The sequence below is a fragment of the Pollicipes pollicipes genome, unplaced genomic scaffold, assembly GCF_011947565.3.
Source record: "Pollicipes pollicipes isolate AB1234 unplaced genomic scaffold, Ppol_2.1 Scaffold_4002;HRSCAF=4701_pilon_pilon_pilon, whole genome shotgun sequence".
Classification (NCBI taxonomy): domain Eukaryota; kingdom Metazoa; phylum Arthropoda; class Thecostraca; order Pollicipedomorpha; family Pollicipedidae; genus Pollicipes; species Pollicipes pollicipes.
In genome coordinates, this window is record NW_023596420.1 from 10,243,381 (window position 1) to 10,253,250 (window position 9,870).

A 9,870-nucleotide genomic window follows, 5' to 3' on the forward strand; every position below is an offset into this window, starting at 1 on the left:
CAATAAACACTAATGCCCGCCTGCCAGACGGCCTAGCGCTTCAGGTGGAGAGCCACTGCGTCATCGGCCAGTAACTTCGAGGAGGTTAGCGCCGATCCGGCCACTTATCCGATGCACGAACGAGACTGGTAACGCAATGTTGGCGCAGGTTGAAAGTGAGGCGCGGAGTGAGAGCAGAAGAGCGGAGGACTCGGAGAGCGCGGGGAGCGGAGTGAGAGCAGAAGAGCGGAGGACTCGGAGAGCGCGGGGAGCGGAGTGAGTGTGAAACGTAGAGTGAGAGTGGGTTCCGGAACAAGGGCGAGGCACGGAGCGGGAGTAGGGCCCAGTGCAAGAATAAGCTCAGTAAGAACAAAGCGTGGTGTAAGAGGGAGGGAGAGTCACAGAGCAAGGGCCAGGGAGGCCCAGAGCGAAAGCAGAGGCAGCGCAGGACCAGAGCGAGGCAAAGACGAGGTCGACAAAAGTCAGAGCGAGATTCAGATCGAGTGTGAGCCACAAAGGAAGATCCGAAGCTAGCGTGGGACAGGCAGCGGGTGCAGCGCGCGCAAAAACATCAGCTAGGTCTGAAGAGGGAGTGAGTTTAAGAGGAGAACGAAGCAGCCGATGACCACCAGGCCAAAGCAAGTGCAGTGGGACATATATGACGGGCAAGTGGAGACATCTGCCGGAGCTGCACCCGTACAGAGGCCAGACTCGCTACCAACGCTCCAGACGTTACCATAGGTGTAAGAGCAGGAGGGCCGAATGCGCAGCACCCCACCCATTTTTGTTTATCAAAGGCCCAATACCTGTACAGGGAAAGAGATGGCTTGAAAACATGCTCGATATCAGGCGAGGAAGTACTTGACACCCCCAACATGTCAATGCGATTTCAAGTTTGATTCCATCATACCTCTTACACCCCTTAAAGGGATATGTGTAGACCAACAGAGCTGTCACTTTGGTCGGCTGTCCCTGTCTGTATATCTGAGAAACACTTGGCGTGGATGCAGTCCGAACCCACGGCGAATGCCTGTCACTACAATATATTACGCGGCCGGTACTACCTTTATTTAAGTACCGGTTAGTTCCACAAGTTAACAAACGACACATTTTCGCATGCGTGAGAGACGGTTAGTCTCTGGTACACTTCTTTCCTTATGGCGCACGTTTACGGATGTTTTGTCGTTGTGGCGATGTTGCATGATATCGCGCTGCACACTAAGCAGACGTCATGCGTCATCTCACTCCTGCTGCTGGAAGCGACGAGGTCTGCCAAGTCGCTGGGGTAGCCCTCCCCCCCTCACTCCCACTCCCATCCCCACCACGACGCGGTGGGCGGACAGGGCGTGGTCCCAAGGGTAGAATGACTTGACGTTTGTAGGCCAAGCAAGCGGCGCATTAACGACATTCATACATTTGCCGAAAGCATTCCTCTTCTTGTACATATTTAAATCACATGAATGCCGGCATGACGACTGATGAATTACTAACGCACCATTTGATTCCGGAGCCAAATTTTACCTGGCAAAAGAAATCGTGTTGGCGTACAGAGCTGTTTGGTGTCTGTTCCTCTGTAAAGCGCGGTGGCGGGCAAAACTGTTTGGTGACTGTTCCTCTGTAAAGCGTGGTGGCAGGTAGAACCGTGCCTCTGTAAAGCGCGGTGGCGAACATAACTGTTTGGTGTCTGTTCCTCTGCAAAGCGTTTGTACTGGACGACCCCTTGTGGCTGGACGACCCCAGGCGACAAAAGCGGAGAAAAAGCGTTTACACTGACAGGCGGACGCCATACTCTCCCAGACCAGTCAGGAATGCCACTTTCATCAAGCTCGGAGCGAAACGAACCCATTCACCTTCGGAGACGCTGAGAACGGCGGAGTGGGGATATCGAGACAGAGGGGATATACGTATAGAGAGGGGGAAAGTTAGGGGAGAGAGAGAGAGAGAGAGAGAGAGAGAGAGAGAGAGAGAGAGAGAGAGAGAGAGAGAGAGAGAAGAGAGAGAGAGAGAGAGAGAGAGAGAGAGAGAGAGAGAGAGAGAGAGAGAGAGAGAGAGAGAGAGAGAGAGAGAGAGAGAGAGAGAGAGAGAGAGAGAGAGAGAGAGAGAGAGAGAGAGAGAGAGAGAGAGAGAGAGAGAGAGAGAGAGAGAGAGAGAGAGAGAGAGAGAGAGAGAGAGAGAGAGAGAGAGAGAGAGAGAGAGAGAAGAGAGAGAGAGAGAGAGAGAGAGAGGAGAGAGAGAGAGAGAGAGAGAGAGAGAGAGAGAGAGGAGAGAGAGAGAGAGAGAGAGAGAGAGAGAGAGAGAGAGAGAGAGAGAGAGAGAGAGAGAGAGAGAGAAGAGAGAGAGGAGAGAGAGAGAGAGAGCAGAGAGAGAAGAGAGAGAGAGAGAGAGGAGAGAGAGAGAGAGAGAGAGAGAGAGAGAGAGAGAGAGAGAGAGAGAGAGAGAGGAGAGAGAGAGAGAGAGAGAGAGAGGAGAGAGAGAGAGAGAGAGAGAGAGAGAGAGAGAGAGAGAGAGAGAGGAGCGGCACAGCGGGCGAGGTATTTTTGGACGCGACAGCCAGACAGACACTCGGCGAAACGTCGGGACTGCGGTAAAAAGCACAGGTCACTGACCGACCGGCTCGCGGCCGCCGGCCGGTGGGGAAGGTGGGGGGGGGGGGGAGGGGAAACGGCTGCGTGCCGGCTCCGCGGACACCGTCTCAAGGTCACCGGCGGCCAGGTCAACACTCCCACCCTGGAGCCGGAGCTCGAAGCGCGGCCCCAGGGGATGAAAACGTGGTCATGTGCACAGCCAAGGACACCTTGTCAGGTTCACCCACTGCAGGCAGAAAACGTGGCGTTTTGGATGGATGATGATTGCCGAGGAGGGGGCAGAGGCCGCTCATGCTCTTAAAGCTCGCATCTTATTCAATTTTTTAGCTAAGAGAGGATGGATACAGGCATAAGTTCAATCATTTGCAGCGAGGCTTTTGATGAGTTCGGGACAGGTCAGCCGAGGGCAGCGGTGTTATCTGCAGTCTTTTTTAAGGGCCCTGCCCACCACTAATGCTTGCTTGAGGCCGCCCAATATTTCTGCTGGAATGCTTAACAAATTGAAGAAAGTGATCACACCAAGCTTGCCTCCTCTGGGCCTCGTTTAATGGCCATGACTGGCACGCTGCTGAAATCGAGGGCTCACAAATCATAAAAGTAGTAAAATTGCCGCAAGTCCGTTCAGAGACACATTTGAAAGGAGGCTAGGTTGTCAGCCGTAGGCTCCCCACCCCCTATTCATTTCCACAAGCCAACGCACTTTCAACGAGAGCAGAACACCGGTAAGCGGTTTGCAGTGTCTACGCGTGGGTTGACTTCCAGCACCCCTGTCAGCTTGGGTGACTCGCGCATCCCGATGTGCAGCTCTGAGTTCCCTTACGCCTGGGGGCACGGAACAATCTGCTATTGTGGCGGTTCCATGATACCTCTGCACTTTGGCATTTCTATGTTGTTCTATGCATGTACAACATGACCGAAAGAAAAGCTTGATCCGAAATGCGCTGCCGGGAATTGCAATTTCACAATTTTTTGCTTAAAGCTCGGTTATTCCATAAAAAGCCAAGAAAAGTTTTCGGAGCACGAAATTTCTGGAGGCAAATGTCTTCACCCTAAGTTTTAATCACCACGCAATAAAACCTTAGAAGAAACCGTATGACGCCGGTAAGTGCTCCAGATTTTTTCAGAGCGCAAAACGAAGACTTTTCAGGCACGTCAAAAAGCGTCACATGTACTTCATTTGCGGCGCAATTTGACGAAAAAAGACTGCAGCAGGCCCCAGGGCGATCACTTTCTAGCCGCAGTGAACCAGGCTGACGCGACGAAGTCGACGCCGCGATGCAGACAGCGCGGCCGGCTAAGGTGGGAACGCAGCCTTCCGAGCCGCACCGTCGCCATCTGGATGCCGGCGAGGTCGGCGGACTCAGCGACCGAAAGCCCGCCCGCTGGCGCCGCCGAGGGTTTCACATCCGCGGAATCGGCGGGAAATTCCGGTAATGTTTCGTCAACGCCTGTTCCGCGTACGCGTGCCCCCGGCGGGGCGGGCGCGGGCGCGGCCGGCCTCACTTCTCGGCGCCGGTGAACGGACGGTGGGGCCGTCTGGCGGGGAGGGGAGCGGGGGTCACCGGTCGCGCGTCTGCCCGGCACGCGGCGCTCAGGGCCCGGCTCAGTCGCAGAGATGAGGTGCTCGGGTGGGGTGCTGCCGTTGGCAGCGGCGCCGCGGTGTGGTGCGCGTGGCCGCGTAGTGCTGGCCAGTGGGAGGTGCTGCAGGTGAGCTGGGGCGATCGCACAAGTGAAGCGCTTGGCGCGGTCAGGCGAGGCACTGGAAGAAAACTGTTCGATGTGTAGCGACCGGGGGTGAATTGGGGTAGTGCAGTTGCACGCGGCCCTTACTCTGGTAACAGGGCCAGTCAGGCTGTGCATTTGCCAAGGTGTTGTGACAAGGTGGTTACTTCGAGCCAAGCTTTGAGGAGTTCTGGGCTCCGTGCGGAGGGCGGGCAGTCTGATCTGGCCGGACTGTCTTGCCATTAGCCAGAAGCCAGGCAGTCCGGGCGTTCCGCATCAGTGACTAGCTCGTTCTTGCAGCTCATGCAGCCCTTTGTATTTTATTTAGCATGGGTTCATACGTTAATGTGCGCGATGATGTTTCCACGCATCAAACACAGCAAACTATGGAAGGCAGGTCGTCCTTGTCTCGCGCTGTGATACGCGAGACCCACGGCTATCGTGATGGCGGACTTCAATCACTTCGTTGTCTGCACCATCCACGGCTTTCAATGAACTAGTTTCGCGGGTATGACGCTGACTGAGACGCGCCGGAAGTGGTCTGGCGGGACCCCGGGGCTGTTCGGGCTGTTTGGTTTGGCACTGTCATTATCCCTTCTCCACACCTTTGGCCCTCATCTCAAAGAGCGGTGATCCGAGGAATGTTGCAGAGCCATTGCTCAAGTTCCTGCTCGCGCCCGTCGCCATGAATGAGGCTATTTCTAGACGTTTGACGTGGTTTTCCGCCATTTTGGGAAAATTTCGTGCGACTTAAGGTTCAGCAGCCAAGTCGATATGCACAGGTAATCGGTCGCTCGTGTATCGTGCGTGTGTGTGTCGTGAGCTTTTGACCCGGGATCTTCGGTCCCCGGTCGGTGGGTTCGGCTGCCGCTGAGGTACCGACGGTCGGCCCCGGTCGGGCATTGGTGCTGTCGAAGGCATCCCAAGGTGGGGCGTGCGATCTGGCGGCGTCGTTCCTAATTTATGGCTGTCATTTCCATCATGGATGTGACGTTATGTGTCAAACTCAAACGCAACGTTCCGTTATTTTCTAGCGAGCAACAAAATCACATGAAATAATATGACAAAATCGGCTCTTTCCCGAGCCATTCAAGAGTTGTGAAGATGCTTTCCAAGCACAAGGGAATGTAGCTGCGCTTGTATGCAGCGCTGGTATGTTTCCTGAGATAGCCAACCGCGGGAGAACAGTCAGCTGATTGAGTCCGTGTGTGACGGGTTTTTGTGATGTCTTTAACATTCAGTTTTCCATGTTGGTTACCTTTGTAGGCCTGGTCGGCTTGAAGTTGGTGCTAGATGCGAACTGATCAGTTCACACATTGAAGTCTGTATGGGCCTCTGGATGAGGGTCAGGACCGGTGATAGCGATTTTCCCGCACGAGACTGTCGGTTTCGCGGTGAACGCCTGATCGCGCCGTGCCTTTGGTGTTGGTTGGGCGGACGGGGAGCAGCAGCATGCTGATTGGTTGGACAGAGGAGCACTCACCAGTCTTGGTGTCAAGGACGCTTTCCCGTGCAGCGCCCAGTCGTCTGGTCTTCGGGAGTATGTATAGTGTAGACTCAGAAGTGAATTTCAAGGGTTTCATGCAGTCGTTTGGCGGGCAGATGTCTTATCTGCTGAGTCATAATCCGTAGAGTCATGCTATAAATCACCTCGGCGCGTTCTGGAGATGAAGACTGTTGCATGCGGCTGACAGTCATTGTTACCGAGGGATCGGCGATAGGTGTAGTGTTGGGACATGAATGTGTGAGTCATTGACATGGATGGGTTATCAATGACCAAGTGGAGTTCATTCGGCCTACCCGAAGCCTCGCTGCTAATTATATGGGCATTGCTGAGAGTATTCATGGGTGATTGTAATGTTACAGCGATGTCTATTTCATATATCCTGTGAGACGTGGGTACACGGAATGTTGTCACCATGCATATTAGGTCAAAATTCAGAGAGCTTTCACGGCAGAAGGGCGTGGCTCGAATCCCGTTGGCACCACATGCTCCGTATGCTGATAAGGTGCGCCGCGTTCGCGTTCAAAAGGCGAAAGCTGTGACTATGGTGGAGTTGAAATGGCGGCCAGTTTGTCAAGCCTCTTTGTCTGGCTGCTAACGTCCAAACGAAGAGGCATTGCGTCAGATTGAATGTTTCTTGTGATAAGTGGTCATCCATGAATTTAAACTGACCCGAAATAATCAAAATGAGGTAAATAACCTCGTAGTCCAGTCCAAGCCCCGTCGAGGCCTTCTCAAGATTTTTTTTTTGGTTAGTGCTGCGTACCAAGCTGTGTCAATATATGCGCACGGTACTGTAGACAAACGTAGACCAAAACCTCTCGTGCCCCACGAGCGTGCTCCCCTCCGCCCCTCGACGCCGCGTCTGCATGCCTGCGGCGGGCGACGAGGCCGGCGCGCGCCATCGCCGCCGAGCAGGTTAGTGGGCGGCCTTTGACGCGATTCTGTGTGACGCGCCCGTCAACCGTTCACGGCCGGTACCGAGGCCGCGTTCGGTGGCAACCGGCTAGGCTCGGAGACGCGCCTGGGGACCGCTGCTGTCTGGGGAAGGCTGCCTCCGGTGACGACCAGCTGGGCTCGGAGACGCGCCCAGAGACCGCTGCAGTCTGGGGAAGACCGAGCTGTGAAAGGCCACCTGCGCTGTCCTCGCTGTGCGGGCCGTCTCGCTGCGCGGCACGTGTCGGTGGAATGAGTCCACATGGCCCCGTTACTTCATAACGCGTGCGTCATTTTGAACCAGGGGCCGTGCACTGTCCACTGGTATCCCGGGGGTGGCGCGAGTGTTCTGGAGGACGTCACGTTCTCAATTTTCAGAAAGGCGTTTGATTCCACGTCACTTCTAAGGTCTTGCAATGATTCCGACGTGAACAACGCGGTGGGCGTGCCACCAGACCGAAGTCATCGCGAAACTCAGCAGGCTGGTGATGAGAGCCGTCTGATGACGCACGGGGCACACCGCCTGTGCTGTTTTGCGTAGGATTTTGCGTGAGCGTTTTGTTGGTCTCTTGGCTTTTTGCGTCTGAAGCAAAGGTCGAATCCTGGTGCTGTGTCTTCTGATGGAGAATCGATGATTCAGTTCCCAGGGGTCTGGGCTCCTGCAGCACGATGAAAAGCTTCTATACTGTCAAAACTTCTGTGCTGTTTAAAGTACGGCGGGTATATGACTTACGGGAAACATCTCTGAAGTTGCTTGTGCGGCGTCGGAGCTCGTTCAAATCTGCGAATGAAGTCGACCAATGTTGAACTGAGCCAAGTAAGACATCCATCCGGATTGCGGAACGCCAGACTCGGTCAAGTGGTCTGGAGGCATATGGTGAGGGTTCGGCACGGCACCGCGGCGGCATGGTGGTGCGCCACATCCGCCGCGTGCCCACCGGCGTGCCGTCTGCCGGGCCGTCCAGGAGCGGGCCGCGGCCAACAGAAGCGCTCTATTTTGGCCGCGTGCCCGGTTAGCAACGCGTTGAGCGTGGATCGCGTGGCAGCCGGAGGTGCCGGGGCAGCTTCTGGCCAAGACACCGGATACGGCAGCGTTAGAAGGCGTCGTTGGTGATATCCGCCCGGTGACCCATTGTCAAGCTTTGATGGCCGTTAAAAGACTAGTTGTGATCTGGCCCGCTCTGGAAGTCTTTTGGATCGGTTTGGCAAACAAAGTGGCCGATTTGTCAGCAGGCTGGGGTGTCTTCATTGAGTAGAGTGTGGAGTGGAAATTGATCAGAGCTAGCGGCGATTGGACAACTCGTCTTGAGAGGCATGATATTGGCGAATCTTGATATTGGCGAACCGTTTTGTTGCGCAGGATTATCCTTCACGTGTACTTTCGTCTCTATTGCACAGCGTCGGAGCCGGGGCAAGGCGTGTGCCACTTCCAAAAGTACCATTCCAGCAACAAGCACCCGTGCCGGTCACAAGAAAGTAGGTACCTAGTACCTGCACGTCGTCTTGAGCCATTTCCCAGAAAGCGCACTTCCTCTGTGCTGGCACTTGTGTACTGTGTATCCACAGTGAGTAATCTATTATGGCACCGTCGGCACGGTAACCTGTCATGACAACTGTTGAGATTGCCTTGGCACCGAACCCTCGTACACGCAAATTTTTGCGAGAACCTCTGCACAATCGCACCGCCTCTGCGCCGGCTTCGAGTCTCTCTGGATCCCGGACTCCGGCGATGGGCGCGTCCGCACGTCAGAACGCTCTGGTTTCTCGCTCTCGAGGCGGCATTTTGGCTGCTGCCCGGCCGTGACGAGTAGCCGACGGAACCGCGCCTTAGCAACAGTAGCCGCCGCCGACGCTGCTGACATCTGTGGATAGGACCGCGAACTAGACGGAGACGACAGATTTCCTGAATTGTACCGTTCTGACTGTGCCTGCCGCTGAAGTGCCTTTTGGCCATAGGCGTGGAATGGTCCTAGAAAATGCGGGCAATGTAATTCTTAGTGGACACTCCCTCTGTTTCGTCATGTAGTCTGTGTCAAACGCTCTCAAGAAGTGGGGACATGGCCTCCATGCTCACTCGTTCCTACTCGCATGCTATCATTTCAGTGATCAGTCATAAGTTCGAGCTTGACAGGTCTAAGAGATTTGTAAATGTACACACCTCCCTGGACATTTAAGGATGGTCTTTTCGGCGTAGGTACGTGTCAGGCTGAAGACTGCAATTACCCATATGGCATTTACGCTGCAACCTTTTTTCCGTGGAGAATAAGCCCGTACTTTTCATTCAAACGCTTGTCGTGATCTGATCAAGAAGTGGAAAAGAATTTGGCAGGGCGGCTGACCATTGTGCATCGTTCGGACGAAAATCAGAGGCCCGCGGTGTTAGGATGCTGCCGCCGCCGCCTCTGTTGGGAAAACTATCGCGTCGGATGAGACTCAACCGCTCAGATGGAGTAGAGATCGCAGTTTGAGGGAGAGATCGCAGAGATTCCAGTTCGCAGCAGATGGGGTAGGAGCCAGGTTCGTCGATTTGTGTAAGTGATAGGGTGGATAAGCTAGCCGCCCCAAGTGTATTGGTCGTTGGATGTCGCCCCAAGTGTATTTGTCGTTGGATGCCGCCCCAAGTGTATTGGTCGTTGGATGCCGCCCCAAGTGAATTTGTCGTTGGATGTACTCTTTTCTGTTGAAAACATAGGGGACTGACAGCGAGGGGCAAATTCACTTTAGGGGCATGAAATAATTCAGCCGTACGCTAGAATAGAAAGCATTCATCCAGCGTCATTTCGTGACGAATCTGGTGTCCATGATGCGTATTGACTTACAACAGTTATTTCCGCTCGTCAGGAATACACTCGAAACGCGCGTGCGGACAGCCCGATGAGACCCTCTCCCGACACGTTTGGACACTTCGCTGCCCCCTAGTCGCCCGAGCAGAGCTTCCGTGGCGCTCGAGCACGCGCATTCCTTTCCTTATATGGTGCTGCGGCCGCCTGTCATCTGCGCACTGTTGACACGTCAGTAGGCTGTCCGACTGGGTGCGACGCGCGGCCCGGCCGGCCCTGGCGCGTGCGGATCGTTCTGGAGCCTCGGCTGACTCAGCAGACCGCCGCATCAGCTGACTCCCGAGAATCAGCTGATTGCCGCCGC